The sequence below is a fragment of the Crocodylus siamensis genome, chromosome 11 (assembly GCF_052110815.1).
Source record: "Crocodylus siamensis isolate JL-2025a chromosome 11, ASM5211081v1, whole genome shotgun sequence".
In the NCBI taxonomy this organism is placed as follows: domain Eukaryota; kingdom Metazoa; phylum Chordata; order Crocodylia; family Crocodylidae; genus Crocodylus; species Crocodylus siamensis.
In genome coordinates, this window is record NC_143405.1 from 20,501,976 (window position 1) to 20,518,955 (window position 16,980).

A 16,980-nucleotide genomic window follows, 5' to 3' on the forward strand; every position below is an offset into this window, starting at 1 on the left:
TGTTTAATTGTCTACACAAAGTGAGGCCAGAAGCAGTGGAAGGACACAGAGCACCTCCCTGGCTCCACAGTAGTTTATGGCCCTAGGGTGAGGGTAGAGAGCTGTCCAGCCCGGTGTGGCTGAGCAGGGAGCTGCTCTGGGGCTGGGATCTTCCAGTGGTGACAGTGTGGTAAGGAGCCAGGGCAGAGCTGTGATCCACTGTCCACACACACTTGCCTGGCACATGCAGGCAGCAGATTGCTGTTCTGCCCTGGCTCCACACCATGCTGTCACTGCTGCAAGACCCCAGCCCTGGTCTCAGAGCAGCTCCCCACCCAGCAACATGCCCTGCCAGTGCTGCTGGCGGCCAGTCTCCATGGAAATCCTGGCCCCAGCTGTCACAGCCCCCACTACTGCTGGGATCTCCATGGAAACTGGACACAGTGATGTAGGCAGGGGCTGCTGGGAAACAGAGTCTACCATGGGCCTGATCCAGCCTCTGGGCCAGCCTTCGCTTGCCTCTGACTTAGGCACTAGGGAGGAGGCAATGTTGCGGAGGACCAGAACTCCCAAGTTATAACAGTTATCCTGGTCACAGATGCAGAGTAGAAGGGGAGGATGGGGCTCCTCTTTTGGCAGTTCAGAGAATTTAGTAATAGCTATTGTTTCTTTTGTTGTTCTTCCAAAGCCCAAAACAAAGAGCCAGTAATGCTGGGTTGAAAGAAATGCTGCATGTTGAACAAACAAGATTTTTTTTTTTTTTAATTTAGACAGGAAGAAAATACAAAATGAGATTCAACTCAGTCTTTACAGATTTCTCCCCTTTTCCTTGCCATGCACCATGGCTCCCTGGCTGTGCTACCTGAAGCACATAACAGGAACCACTTGATATTCCTTTGTTTCTAGCTGCAGCTGCTACATCTAAGACCAGCCTGGATGCCTGTAACATGGTATGTTGTCCCAAGAGTGGCTATTTCCAAACAAATGGTACCAGCCAGAACATGAATGCACTTATGAAAAATGACTCCGTGCCAGGAGGATCATGTTCCCATTCTTGGAATCTAGTGGGTTTTCAACTCTACAGCCAATTCAGCAGATAACACCACCAACAACCCCTGTAGGCATCACTCCAGTTACACAGGGATGGCTGGAGGCCAGGTGTATTATGTTCTCCATCACCAAAACAACTACCTTCAGAGACATGGGACTCAGTTCTTCGTGGTCTTGCCCCTGCTAGCATCGCTATCATCATCCATATCTGTGAGAGAAGGGGCAAGAGGCAGCTGAATCAGCCCAATTACATTTTATACCCACTACACTGGAGCCATTGACAAAGGCAGTGGGAAAAGTCAGCCTATTTGGAAAGCTGAGGGGCTTGTGAGGAGCGTATCAGATGTTTGCAGTAACTTAAGAACTGCAGGCCTATGATATACCTTCAAGCAACTTCAACTGCAGTAAGCAGCAAAGGCCTAGACAGACTGTGTTCCTGAGGTGCCCTCCCCTGTGACTGGCATGCGTTTGTCCAAAGCCAGAAGACACTTATTCAGACAGAACCACAATGTGGAGGCACCAGGAAGTTTAGTCCAAATTACAGTGTTATATTACTGTTCAGATAGGGCATCAATGCTAATGTTCCCCAAATGCTAGGGAAAGCAAGCAGGGGGCTAAAGGGTTACATGGCAACTAGAACAGGAACCTGCTAGAACAAGCAGTTGTCAAGACAAGATGATCCATTAGCTGCTAAGGAATCACCACTGTAAGAGTCTGTTGGTGCAGAGTCCCTGCTGGAGATGTTCAATAGGGCACAGTCAAGGACAACCAGTCATCTACTCAGGAGGGGCCTTGGAGTGGGTCCCAGCCTGGTCTCATGCTCCCTTTCTCTAAAGGACTTTGAACAGAGGAGGCAGCACCTCATTGTTCCCCTCACAGTACTGGTCGATGACAATGCATTTGTAATTCCAGAACAGCAGCAGGGTCATTAATGTAGTGATGACCACAACACCCAAGACAATCAGAAATATCTTCCAGGGGCAGCTTCTGGGCTTGGAAGAGCCAGACACCACGTGGGACTGTCCCTGCTCAGTACAAGCAGGGTGGCACTCTGGCCTTGCTAGCGGGATTAGGAGCACATAGTTGATGCTTCCAGGCTTTGTGTCAGGCTGGGACAGGCAGCCCAGTTCAGGGGCATCCGGATGATCCTGACCAATCGGTTGGGCCTGCATGGTTGTGTCAGGATTCATAGGGGGAGCAGTGCAGCTAGTCTCAGCACCTTTATTGACCACCCTGCAGCCTGGCCATAGCCTCTGCTGGCAGCTGGTTCAGATTCCCTCCCAAAATCCTGCAAAAAACAAAACATGTGAGGCGGAGGCCTGTGCTTGGACCACAACCATTGGCAGAACTTCAGTCTTGTTCAGTGGTTAACAATAAGAGGCTTTAATAAATGCCCACAAACTCTTACAGATATGCCAGCTGCCCAAGATCTACCCCCACCCACCTTCCCCTGTAGGTACGGGAGCCTGTTGCCTGGCAGAGGGGTGCTTGTTCTGTTCTGTAGCAAGCAAAGGGAGAACTGCTACATTTTGTAACCAAGGCCAAGAAACTGCCTCCCCCAATATGTTGGAGTCCTGTGTCCAGGCAGGTTTTGACAATGCAGGTTCACGCACCCTGGCTGTGTGAACTGATAGAGGGCTGATACTGGCTCATATCTTGTATGATACTCAGGCCATCAGCAGCTAAACAAAGCATTACCACAGCCCAGTCCAGATCTTATGCAGTCCAGGTTCAGCTGCATGCAAGATGGGATACAAGTACAGGCAGTCCTCAGCTTCCAACATTTCACACTTGCAACGTTTCTAAACTGACACCTTGTTTCAGCTTTCTGACATCAGTTTCAACTTTATAACACTTGATCTGATGCCAAGCCATGTCAGCAAGCAAGTTCACTGTGTCACCCATCTCCCTGGAGATCATCCTTCCAAACTTCCTTGGACACTTTAAGAAAGCGGACAAGACTCCAGAAAAACCTGCAGCCAAGACTCCTGAGAAGACTCCAGCCAAGAGCCCTTCAAGAAGTCCAGCAAAGTCTCCTCAAATAAGTCCTTCCAAATCAGTATGATTGCTGTTTACAATAGAAATATTTAATGTAGCTATATTACTCCTCTCTAATTGATTAAGTACAAAATTCGGGGTTATTTTTGGTGCAAATAGGGTATAGGGCCTTGGCTCAGGAACCACTGTTTCCAGTAGGGGCAGGGGAACAGAAATCGGTTCCAAGTTACAATGTTTTGACTTGATTCCTGAAAACAGTGCCTTAACTGTGTCCTAGAGAACTGCCTGTATGTATCTGTTGTTCATCAGCGTATGTCTTCTGGACAACAGAGGGGATTAGTCATGCTGATCAAGGCTTCCCAAGCTGCACTTGGAACCTGCCTCTCCCCAACCATAGCTGTGTATCCCTCAGTGTCCTGGCTCCACCAGTGCTGATGGCAGGAAGAAAATTAAGTTTTTGGATCAGTGCAAGTTCTCAAATATACAAATCAAGCATGGAGCAGCACAAGACTTGATAGCTGTGCAGATTCATTCCCCCCACTGGCTGCCTTTGCTTTTTGAGAAAGCACATTTGAGTTGGGGGTGAAGAAACATGGATGAATTTCTTCAGCTCCAGCCTTGATGATTTTCCACAGCACTGTTTTGCCTGAATTGTCAAGGGTGGTGGTGGGAATAGAGCTGGTCAGCAGGAAGTCTCCTGGCTGAATTCCTCTATTTGTTGCTAGATTTAGAGACCTGTCCAGAGCTGGTTGGGACTTTGTTCAACAGCACAGTGCTCCCTTTGTGTTTGTAGCATTCATGTGCATCTCCATCCTACATTATGGTTTCCAGGCATCCTCTCCCCCAGCTTTTTTTTTTTTTTTTTGGGGGGGGGGGGACAGGGGGGAGAGGTGGGGGGATCATGGATATATCATCCCTGGAAAAACTCATTGTATGAATGAGATACTTACTGGAGCTACAGGACTTCCCCCTACTCTAGAACACATGGATGCAAAACATTAGTATCTGCTATGGCTCTACTGCTTGTATGCACACACACAGCCTTCCATTTAGCAGCTGTCACCCAGAGCTATGCCAAGCAAATGCCCCACCAGCCCAGGTGAACATGCTAGCACAGGAGACAGCTCTGCTCAGCATAGGGCTAAGAAAGTCCAGACTCTATCTAGGTAGTGCTTGCAAGAATGCTGCACAACAGCCAAGCAGTGTATGTGTTTGTCTGTGTACAGCTTAAGTGTTCTCAGTCCCCTGTCTCACTTCTAAGAGGTAAGTAGGAGTGAGTGACATAAAGGAATTAGCCATCCTCCTCTAGAATCAGTGACCTTTCCAGCTAGAAGAAAAGGGATCAGCTACTGCATTTAAACTAGACCCTTGACTCAGGGGAAGGGAGATGAGAAGAGACAACAGGTGGAGCTAAGCAGCAATCAGAGAAGACAGAGCATGTCTCTTTCTTACCTGGTGGAAAAGACTGCTTAGCAAGCCCTCATGCAGCAATCCTAGGCATTTACAGTACTGCAGCCTCTGTGCTGTCAACCAACTCAAAGTGCCTAGAAGGCAGGCACAGGTAAGCTAATATTTATTACAACTCCTGACCAATGAGAACTGGCCCCACCCTGACCCTCCAGAAATAACCCCAGTGCTGGTCCAGTTACTTAAGGAAGAAGTTTACTAGGTTCAAGTAACATTTCTGGCATGTGTTTGTGCTTCTAGATGCATTCATGTAGATGGTTCCTTTAAATGTGGGTACTTAGCAAGGGCATGACCTTCATTTATAAATATAAGGAAATGAAGACCTTTAGTGTAGTTCCTACATGCCATCTGCAGCTTTGAAACAAATGCTGTAGCTCCTTGAGAGTCAGGGGGCTCTAGGAATTGCAGTGCAGACTGGACCTCTTGTTAGCTTTCACCTTACTTTTGCCAATCCCCCGATGGCCAGTTCACTTCCACAACCTGTGCCTTGGTGTTCTCATCTGTAAAAGGGCAACGCTGATATGAAAGGACCTAAATTTGCTGGTGAAGTCTGTAAAAGACTGATGAAAGGCACTAACAGAACAAAAAAGTGCTCAGAAATCAACCCAGCTACTTAAAAGGGCCTTATCCTACAGTCTCTGGAAAATTAAAGCAATTGATTTGTGGCATGGTTGCTATTCAGTATCAAGCACATCTACTTTTGGATAACTTTATTATGGTAAATTAGTCCATTTTGAATATCTTTGGGCATCTGAATTTCAGAATGGGCTTTCCTCTCAGATAGTGAAGTTCTAATTACTAGAGCAAGTTCCCTCTGGTTTGGTAAAATGAACTGAAGAGAATTCCTGTTTCTAACACTAGAACTTGGGGTGGAGGAAAGGAAAAGAGAAGAGCAAAGGGGCACTTCCAAACTATTGATCCAAGTTAATTTCTGGTAATTAGTTAAATAGCATGACTGAAGAATATATTAAGTTGATAGGAATGCTGGGATGATGCCAACTATATGGCAGGAGCCTAGCCCTCATAAGGCAATGCCAAGGTTGTATTTGTGTCCTGTCTTATTTTCTGATGCAGCCAAGTGAATGCAGCTGTGGTGAGTCCTGGTTAGCCCCAAATCTGGTGTTCTCTTGAGAGGTGCAGCAATGGGACTGGTGCAAATTGCATTTTTTTTAAGACTAAGAAAACTCTAGTTGTTTTAAAACGGTCCCTGACCTGGGCGTATTTTATTACTTGGCTATTTTCTACCAGCATGTTGGAGTGGCTCTAATGGGGATGTGCTTAAACATTCACTGCTTAAAAATGCACCAGCTAAAATCTAAACAGTGGACGATTGTCCACCAGGTATGAGCTGGGCACACCACAGTTAGCAAAAATAGAATTGCCTTACACTTTTTCTTGTGAAGCTGTATTTTCCAGTAGAGCTTTCTCAGGAACTGGTAACAATAGTATTTTCCAGGCAGTGTAAACAGTACTCTGCCTGTTTTGCTCCAGAAACTATTTTTACCTTTGCTATCAACATGGGCTGTCTATTCAGGAGGTCAAACTCTGGGTATCATAACAGTCCATTACAGCTTTAATCTACAAGTCCATACTGGAACAGCTGATTCAGTGACTGCAAAGGCATGCAGCACAAGTTCTGTTCTCCCATGCACCCAAGACAGGAAGTGCTCAGACAGTTGGGGTTTCTGAGCAGAGAGGATTTTCGCACCGCCTAAGTGAGGTTTGGAGGTCTGACGTGGTTTGGAGAATGGGGAGTTTCAGCCAACTATTTGTGCCCCAGGTAAGGCATACTGTAGGTCTGGTATGAAGGGAAGGAGAGGAAGGTATAAGCAGTCCTGTGATTTGGGGCTTTCTTTTAGCATCCATGGGTGTTACAGAAAATATACCAGGATTTTTTTTCAGCCTATAAGCAAAGCCAGAACTCTGATCCCCAGGGAATTTTAATAGCTCAGATGTTAACTGAGATGATAACCATGCCCAGACTGAGGGGAGTGAGTGGGCTGCTGTAGATGGTGTTGGTTGGATTAAGTTTCCAGGCAATAAAACTTGTAGCTATTATGGGCTCAACTGTGTTGGAAAAGCCTGTTTGAAAGGCCCAGTGGGTTAAAACTGAGAAGCATCTATGCCAGTTATCTTATTACTGTTGGAGCTGAAATGGCTGAGAGGTGGATTCTCCCTAGCAAAGCTGATATGACTAGGCTTTGAGTAAATCTTACTGTGACAACTGCCTTTCAATATCAGGCAGGAAACCTAATGTAGAGACCCATGACAGGTACAGCTGATCAGAAAATGGTTTCCTTCAGAGCAGGAATTCCATTTTCATTCTGCTACAGAACTCAAAACTGACTTTTCCTGTGAGAGAGCCTCAAAATGTCTCAGCTTGAATTGTTTCATTCTGGTGCTTTCAAAATATCATTTATTAAATATAGCCAAGGCTGCACTCATTTCCAGGGAACGTAAACCTCAAAGTGAAATCAATCGAAACAAATTTGGTTTGAAAGGCGCCAACATTAGCAAAAGAAACAAGTTGAAACGATACTTGCCAAATGCTGTTGAAACTGACACTCATCAGATTTTTCAGTTTAGACAAAATGGCATTTTCCAAAGGAAATACTGTTCCATCAAACTTATTGCTCAACTCTGTTAAAGGTAAAATTCAGTCTTTCAGGTAGAAGTACAAGTGAACTGGCTAGCAGAGACACTGGAGCACTGCTGTAGCATGCCTCTGACGAATGCACTGCTGAATGATCAGCAGCAGCTGCACTTGCACCAGGGCAGAATCCTGTTTCACTGCTGAGCACAGAAGTGTCACTTACACAGTTCCTCGGCATCTAAGCCCCCCAGCTGCATTCTGTTTGACCTCCATCATGGCCTGCGCTGTATGTTCACAGTTACAGTTTTGCCCTAAGTTAGGGATATCAAACTCATTGGCCCTGTGGGCCAAGTAAATGGCTCAGGCCCAGCCCCGGGGCTGGATTGGGCCCCAGACTGGCCTGCACACCAGACCCTGTTCACAGGGCCAGGTTGGTGTGGGCACTGTATGCGTTGTGTGCCCGGACCAGCTCCACATGCTGAATGCCATGCACTGGCCCCAAACCCATGTGGTGTGTGCAGCACACAGGATTGGAATGCATCACACGCACTGTGCTGATCCAATGTGGGACCCACAGGCAGTGTTGCACACCATCTGATAGGGCTCTTTGACACCCTATCCCCAAGGGATTAGATTTGTTCCTACTGCATGTGTTTGGAAGTGATCCCATGATGTCCTGAAGCATCTAAGTCCATTTACTTTGCTGTAATTCAGTCCCCTGGGGGCACACCGAAGGGTAGCATAATCCCCTGAAACTGTAGTCAGATGAAAAAAAATGGTATTTGATGTTGTGTGTCTGTCCTACTTTTTGCACATCAGTTGGAGCACCTGTTCAAGATCAGGGAGACTTGGTGGATCCAGACTCTAAGCTCACCTTTCCCTGATGGGATTCAAATCCTGACTTTTGTCACCACAGCAGAGCAACCTAGTCACCAGATCACAGGCTAGGCAGGACTGAGAGCACCTTCCTGTTGAGACCAGGTTGCTGGGCAGTTGAGAGAGAAACCAACTAAGAGGGAGCCTGATTCTGGCTCGGGGAGGTGGATGCTGCCCTAGCAGAGGGCAGTGAGCTGGCAGCAGTGACTCTAGAGCAAGTGTAGCAGAGCCAGGGAGGGGGCAAGCACTACAGAGCTGCATAGGCTGGGACTGAACAACAAATGGAACTTAGTGCATGAAGCAAATCTCTTCTGTGCTGGGTTTACCAGGCTTATTTCTTGTTGCAGCAGCTTCTTTGCATCAGTAAGGCTGGTACAAAGGAGCCAAAGGGCAGGGGGAGACCCCAGGCCTGGGGTTCCCTTACAAGAGATGTAGCACAAGGACTGTGGAAGGACAGAGGCCAAAGAGGATGCCCTCGGCTGGCATATTGGCCATTGGCTGCTGGCTGCTGACTGCTGGTGGGGGCTGTAGGAGCTGCATAGAGAAGATGCAAACTGCCCTTCTGCATTGCTGAGCAGAACAGAAGGGAACCCAGTCCACAGTACCAGGGGCTGCTACTTTCCTCCTGAGGAGGGGACACTGGGATATCATAACTGCCCCTGAGCTGCTGCTGTTCAAAACAAGTCTGTGACTTTGGCTCCAAAGCAAGGAATTATATCCGACACTTGACATTTCCCCATGACAGCTTCTTTGGCTGGTAATTTGTGGAGATGATGTCAGGGGAGAATATCTGGATATTTATTCAGGCCCTACTGAAAAGGCACACACTCCTTGGCTTGTTTCCTGTTTGTTTACTGTGGATTGATTTTCTCAACACAGTTTGACGCCACTTGGGGGGCAGGAGGTATGGGTAGAGGCTAGTGCAGCATCCCAGCCATGCAGTGGGCTGGGCCAGGGTTCAGCCCTGGAACAGACAGACTCAGCAGAGCTGGGAGGGTTGTGGACACTGGGACCTTCCCTGAGTTCTTTTGCAAGCCGGAGGCCAAATCCTGCAGTTCTGGCTGAGGTCCACATGGAAGGATGTAGGGGAACTTTGCCTGAGTGAGGACTGGCTACAAGCTAGGCACAGCCCTTGTGTTTTCCCCAGAGAGGCAGGATGTTCATCTCAGTTTGTAGCTTCCAGGGATAACATCAAGGAGACTTGCAGCCAGAAGGCAAGTGTGTCCACTTGCTTGGGGGTGGCTTGGCTGCCAACCCTACAACCATCTCCTCTGATCTTTTATCTACTTCCCCTGCCTGATATCACACAGCTGAGCTCTGCACTCTCCACCCCTTTCTCCCTTGCCCTTATTTTGGGGTAGCACTTCAGTGCAGTTAGTTCCAACGTTTGAGATGGTAATCCACTGCTGGCCCTAGAAACAGGGGGCCTGGTGTCAGAAGAAGAGTCCTTAGCTTTGAACTGGCCACCCTCTTTGGTCTTTCAGAACCTGGAGCTGGTGATGTGCAGGCTTCATCTGCATGCAGCCCGTGGTTTTTTCTGAGAGCTGGTGAGGAGGTGGGGATGGTGGGGCAAAAACCAATTTCAGGTCTGACTGGTTTAGGAGACCTGGGCTGAAGTGCTTGAGGCTCCTACAGGGTGGAAAGGCACTGAGAAACTCTGCTGTATGTTAGCAAACTACAGCTATGTTCAGCGGCAGTTCCGGTTGTGACAGGACGTGTCTCATTTACCAATAACCTGAATGGCAAGGCAGAAAGAATATCGGGGGAAGACGTGTGCGTTCCTTTCCATGGCAGACAATAATGCACTACTGTGTCCCGAGGCTTTCACTGACAACAGATGCCATAAAGCAGCAGGAACCCCCAACTGCAACCAATGCACACCTTCACCCTAGCACACAGTCTAATCAGAGACCATGTGCTTCAGGGTCAAGACAGCAGCACGTGTGATTCATGCATTTCATGGCTTTGGGGATGGCTTTGCCTTAATACTGTCAGGACTAGCAGTAATACCACTGCTGAGCTGGAGAGAACCTCTGTGAAGGAGTAACAGAAACAGGGAACCAGAAGAGAGTTCCTGGTTCAGTCAATCCAATCCCCTGCTGTGACAGGTAATGATATCTTCCAAACCCTTCCACTCATTGAGCAAGCTCCACCTTAAAAACAGTTTGGTTTCTTGTCTGCACTACTGTCTATAGCAGGCCTTTCCAGAAGATCACTCCTCTGCTACAAACCTAATTTCACAGTCAGTTCATACCCATTCTTGTTGTGTCACCATTGTCCTTTAAGTCAAATAGCTCATTTACTTCATGTTTATCATGACCCCACTCAACCTTCATTTTGCTAGACTACAAGCCAAGCTCTTTAGTTTGCATACTCCTTTCTCTGCCCCAGTCCCAGAGTTATTTAATCTTTCTTGAACATGGGTAACCATAATAGTACATTGTAGCCCACATGTGGTCTCACCAAGGCCTTGTTTATTAACAAGTCCCTGTCTTTAATAGAAATACGTCAGGACAATCTCTGCACTCTTGGGCTTCTTCCACTGCTGCCTCTGTCCCCATCATTGGCTCCTCCCTCCATTTCCTGCATTTAGAGAAAAAAATCACCCCAATTGCCATACAAACTCCCCTGTTTACTAACTCTCTGGTCACTTGTTTCCTGGCTTTTAAAATCCTTTGCCTAGGTCAGCCCTGCCCTGTTGCTGAGTCTCTGCAGCTCACTGTCCATTTGCTGTGAAAGAAAGCAAGAAGTCTCTACACCATCTTCAGCGGGAAGAACTGAATCTTGCTCGGGACACTCAGCCCCACATAATGTGCAACTACATCAACCACCAAGCAAGAGACGAATGAACAACTGCTATTCCTTGCCTAGGACAAGTGTTCAGCAAATACTGTACCCAGTTGTGCTGCTCACCGCAGCTCCTCCTGGACTCGTAGAAACTGGATGCCACCGGAAGTTTTGAATTCATGCAAAACACTTCATGTGTGATTTTAAAGAAAATATGTTTACCTGGGAAATGGTTTATATCCAGCTTTGGTTTATTCCACAATTGTTTAGAACTTGGCTCCTTTGAGTTGTTTATTTGCAAACATTATGCATTTCAAACATTTGACTATTTATACAGAATCTCCATTAATGCATAAATATAGTAAGGACATTTTAGTATGATCACTCATTACTAAAATTGGAAATCATTGAAGATAATTCATTCCCTATTAATGTAAACAGCTAGTTATTTGGAGTGCTTAAGCAGCTTCCTTAGGAAATCAAAAAAATACCAAGAGTCATCTCTCCAAAATAGAAAGATGAGGACTGATTAGCTTTTTTGCAGGCTGTTGGATTCCACAAATGCTCATTAAGAATGACGCAAATTTAAAATGGCGATTTAAAGGTGAAAAAATGTTTGTGTTTGGACTTATTCCCAGCAGGATTTCAATTCTTACTAAACCCTAAACAAATATATCAGAAAATGGGCTAAACACAAGCAGTTACAACCCCAAACTTTAAAGACGTTCTGAGAAGACACGAGGGCAAAGTTGGTTACTACCCTGGCACATACACAGGGCTTTGGCTCAGGTTACCTTAAATGTTGTAAAGGCATTTAAAACAAGAGCAGTCATTAGTTAAGGGGTGTTAAAGTCCCATAACTATTCTCTAAATATTTCAAAGGTAACAGTAAATCTTCCTGGGCTGAACATGCTGCCAGGAGTCTCCCAGAAGGGTGTGGAGCTAATGGAAAAGTGACAGCAGCCAATATGTACAAGCCCTAAAAGAAGTGTTTCTCAGTTCTCTTATGAAACTGGAGAAGGAAAAAGCTATTGATCTTTGAATGAAGCAAGTGGTTTGCTCTGTGCACATTTGTCTTCTCTTCACCCCACTCCTGTTTCAGATCTCTCCTCTTATCTCTGTCAAAGAAGCAAACAGCAACAACCCTATTATATTGCAAAATTCAGTGCCACCCTGGAAAGTTGCTGCTCTCTGATACCATCTCTCTGAGGGTGGCACTATATTTTTGCAATATAATGACATAACCAAGACTTCAGCTATGGAGGGAAAACTTTGCCAAAACAATGCCAAATGTTACAATTTTCTCATGATTGTAATGGGATACTGAAATATAGTTTTAATTTCAGGCAGTAAGAGTTTCTATTGATAAATGAGACTGTATTCCTAGAGAGTAGATGCATCTGAACCTTGACAGACAAACAGAACGTTTAGCTTGAATTCAAGAGCATTACTATTCATTTGCCTATCTCAAGCAGCTCTCAAAATGGGTTTTATTTATTTATGGATTTATTAAATGCTTACCTTGGTTTCCCAAAGCTTAGCTAAAGTTCATTAACCTTTAGCCATGTATAAATGTTTAGATTATTCATGATAAACCTAATAAGAATCACTTTTCCTAATAGGAAATTCCTTTGCCTAGCTGTAAACTGTTTTGGTTAAAGTAGAGCTCACTACAACTTGTGCAAGTAACATATACCGATCTTATTTAAAAAGAGCACCTCCAGAAGCATCCTCATGTTCACAAGTATAACTTCTGTTGTATGTCCTGAGGCAAAAAGCTTTAAGTGAGATTGGAATTGCAGTAATGACTGTTTTTTTTCCTACTTTCTTTTTCTTTAATAATCCAACAGGCATTGTTCAAAACTACAGTACCCCTGCAGCCTGGTGAAAACCCCCATCTGTCTAAAAGCAGTGGGGGGTCACCTCTCAGAATGAGCGTTAAGGCATCCAATTAATATGGGTCCTACCGCTGCTTGTTTCAGTAAGCTACCATTTTAGTAATTTCTGGAGTAAAATTACTTGGTGCACAACAATCTAAAACACCCCTCCCTTAGGGCCTTCCTGTTTAAACCGCAGAAGTAGTTGATAGTCCCTTGCTGTGTGCTCCATGGGAAGGGCACTCAGATATATACAACTCATCTCTCTCCATCTAGTGCTCTTGCACGTTGCTGTGATTCCTGAAAGGACTCTCAGCCATAAACAGTTGGGCCATAGTCAGGTGCAGATCCATGGCTCTGACCACTTTTATAAAAGCATATAATTAATCAGTGTACTAGGCTGACAAAGCTGCATGTGATGGCTGCTTAAAACCAATGCTTCCCTTGGGCTGTTCGGGAAAGAAAAGTTGCCTCATAATGCCCCCTGGGCAAATTCCTAGAAGGGCTCTGCTTGGTGATAGGGAACTTGAGATGTTTCCCCCCAGAGCACAGAGCTGCATAGGAATACCAGATTAGCTCAGTGTATACATACTGTAGGCAGCCAGAGTTTGGCTTTAGTTAAAATAATGAGGGAGGGTTGCCAAGTTCACTGGCCATGCCAAGAGCATGTGAATATAGAATAGATGCATTCTCAGAAGCATGACTTTAGTAAAATCTTCGTAGTCAATAATGCCAGAAAGGTCTGTTATGTTTCCCCAGAGTAATCTCCTGCAAAGCTTGGACTAGAGCATCCCAACCAGTAGGGGCAAAGCAAAGATTTATGCTGTTGTTAAAGATTAAAAGCACCAAATGCTGCTGTCTACCTGGGACTTGCCCTGTGTGCTGTAGAGTTGCCAGAGTGGCCCCACACCATGTCTACACCCAGCTCCAGGGCAGGGGTATGGCTGAGGGAGCAGTGGCATGGTCAACATGCCTCTCTGTTCTCCTTCCAGGTGCTGAACCTCCCACTGGGGCTGTGGGCAGCTGGGTGTGAGTCATGCCATGGACCAGAGACATCTCCAACTGGCCGGAGAATCTGGAGGCTCAACAACTAGATAACATTGTTGTAAAATGATGCAATATTGATGTAAAAATCTTTTATGATTGGAAATTCAGGACAAGCCTTGTTAAATGGCTTCCAATGGCTTTTTTACCCTTAGTGCCACACACTGGTGCCTTATTTTTTTTATTTGAATGTGTCTAGCTTCTCCTTCCAGCCAGTGGATCTTAGCTTTCTCATGATATTCAATGTTTCTTTTAGTTTTCACTAGGCAAAACCATTTCTTGCCTTCATGGGTGTTGGGAAAATGTGGAAACTTGTCCCCCAAGGGCCTGAAAACCTAACAGCCAAAGGCAAAACTCCAGCTATTTATCTTCTCTTGATTTTAAGCTAATTGTAGGACGTTGGGAGACTTGACTTATTTGCTTTATCCTTGGAGCTGGCAACACTGTACTGATGTCTTTGCTCAACTATTCAAGCAATGAAATGGGGTCGTTCAGTTTTAGTATACTAATGAGATTTATGAGAGCTTAGGCTTTGCTTTGCTGTTGGAATAGAAGCAGCTGAAATATTAATTACTGTGCTTCCTAGTGCTGCCCACTGGGGGATGCTATTGCCTTTGCAGAGGAAGTGGTAGCCATCCTGCAGACTGGTCCTGTAGTGTGGAGCAGTCAGTGCTTTTGCTTCAAGGATTTTTTAAACTTAGTTTATAGATTCATAGAGTCGGAAGGGACCTCAGTGGGCCATCTAGTCTGACCCCCTGCCCCTGGCAGGCAAGAAGAGTCACCAACGCTGGAGTCATGTGATCCCAGCCAGGTGCCTGTCCAGTCTCCTCTTGAAGACCCCCAAGGATGGGGCGAGCACCATACTCAGGGATTCCCCCAGGGAACTATTTCCTACATCGCTTGGTGGGGAGGGGGATTCTTGTTACAAGTATGTTTGCTAAGGCTCTCTGGTTTTGTTCAAACCCTCAAAAATAACTAGGTTGCTGTGACTCTATAGTCCAGGCTCTCCCATCTTCCTGAGGCACAGAGGATGCACACATGGCATGTGGCATCATACAAAGTGTCAGCAACATGGTCCACACTTCAGACAGGTCTGTTGATGAAACTGGAAGAACACGCCCCCCCCCCCCCCACTGGAAAGGGGAAAAATTAAGTCCATTTAACAAGTCTTCTTATTTAATAAGCTGCAGGGTCTCATTCTTTATTTATAACTTTGAATTCTACATCCCTAGGTATTTGAGACCCCCTTGTAGGGAAATTCCCCAAAGCTAAGACAAACATTGTGGGGAAAGGCTAGTCCAGGCAGAAGGCACAAAGGAGCTAGCTGGTCTGTGAAGGTCAGTCCCATGCTCTCTCGGGAAGCCTTGCCATTTAAGCCTCGCAACTAAATGTCTTGTGAAACAGTATTTCACAGCTGCCAGCCTGCTTCCAAGAAGAAAGAACCATGTAATTTCTTAGTGAGAGAAAGATTTAATGCCTACGGAAAACTTTGTAAGTAGTATGACTTAGAGTATACACAATCTGTTTAACAGGAGAGTCCAAAAAGCTGTTGGACAGGAAGCATAAGCCTGTATGGCTTTGCAGCACTGTGCAGAGGTAACCTGAACTACACTTTTAGATACAGCTCTAGGACCAGCAGCCCAGGCTTCATGGTAGGTGGCAGGGGCCAGCTCAGAGCATGGGCCAGCTGTGGCAGGCAGCTGGGATGCTGTAAGCAGCTGCAAGTAGCTGCACGGGGGTCTGCCAAGTCCCGGCTTAGCTTGTTGCTTGCAGTGAGTGCATGTGCACCTGAGGTGGATGATGAGGGAGCCATGAGGGATCTGATCCTTGTTGTGGCAGCGCAGCCCCATCCCTTTTCCTGCTGCCTGCCCTGAGATGCATGTGCACCTGCTAGCAACTAGTCAGGCCAGGGCTCTGCAGACTCCAGTGCGGCCACTTGAAACCTCCCACAGCTGGCCCAGGCTCTGGGCAGGCCCTTGCTACCCACCACAGAGCCTGGGCTGCTCACAGCAAGCGGCAGGGAGGCTGCAAGCTGCTGCACTGGGGTCCAGGGACCATCAGCCTGGCTCGTTCCTGGCAGCAGGTGCATGCATGCCTTGGGGTGGATAGCGGGGAATGGGCCCGGACCATGCTGCTTCAACAAGGATCTGGCCTCTCACAGCTTTCCTGCCATCCACCCCTGGCATACCAACATTTTTCAAATTGAGGTTTTGCATGTTTTTGGTACTCACTCAAAAATGTTGCCAACCCCTGGCCTAGCAGTTTTGTGGCTGCTGCATGCAGCCAAATAGTTGTGCTTATGCCTAATAGCTGCATATCTGACACCTTGACATTTTGGAAGTGGAAGAGGACCTAAGCCTTAGATTGTACATGTGCCTGACTCTGTGGGATTCATAAATGAGGATGTGCCATGTGGGCTGAATTAATTTTTAAATTGACAAAACTTGTACAAAGGCAGGTGATAGTTAGCAGGACTCCAAATCTATGATATATCTGGTCTCCTGTTTTCCTCACCTGTATTAGCTTCCTGCATAACAAAGGTGTTTACTTAAATTGAACTCTTCTATATAATGACATCTGGCAATAGCTGTGTGACTAGAATTTCACATTTTGCTGCTTGTTGCATTGCTGATACTGTAGTTAGGTCTGCTGCATTCAGTCTGTTGTGTATGATGCTTACACTGAATGTCACTATATGCTGTGAACTGAGGATATGAAGATAACTATTGTCACATGGTTTCACTTAAGAGTACAGATCTGTGTGTCTGCATCTTACTCATTCTTGTAGCTCTAATTAGTGATTAGGGGACTAAGCAAAGTACTGAAATATAAATGGGGATAGAGAAGTTTTTAACAGCTGGCAAGTGTATATCAACTCTGAACCTTGCTGTATGCTCCTAACTCCACCAAACCAGCTATGCTGCCTTGCATCTGGGCTTTGGCATGGGCTGAATGGGAGCAAGAAGGCACAGCTTACTTCTCATTACAATTCTGAACATGCTCTTCAGCTTTTTCCCACCTTTTTATTGTGTTGCCCTTTGCAGACCCTGGAAGAAGCTTTGCTGCCAGGGTCACATTCAGGGAGCTGCTGGAGGGCTGGACTAGTTCTTCCATTGTCAGAGCTTGGTGTTTGCAGCAAGAAAGGCAGGGGCTATTTTGGACTCCTGTGTTTCTAGAGCAGACAAAGCCAATAGCTTCTCTGCAAGCAGAAGGGACGCCCTACTGACGAGTCAGTCCGTTGTCTTTCACTCCCTCTTCCCTTGCTTCTTATTTTTTTTACATTGTTTACACTGAACATAATGTACAGAA

At 46.1% G+C, this 16,980-nt stretch overlaps 1 long non-coding RNA gene across 1 annotated transcript; it reads right to left on the reverse strand.

Moving 5' to 3' along the window:
• Positions 1-724: 724 nt before the first annotated feature.
• On the reverse strand, positions 725-4,572 carry LOC149855575 (uncharacterized). Its single transcript, XR_016438480.1, has 2 exons — positions 4,480-4,572; positions 725-2,317 (listed from the first exon to the last, which is right to left on the reverse strand). It is a non-coding gene; the product is annotated as an uncharacterized LOC149855575 (long non-coding RNA).
• Positions 4,573-16,980: the final 12,408 nt, after the last annotated feature.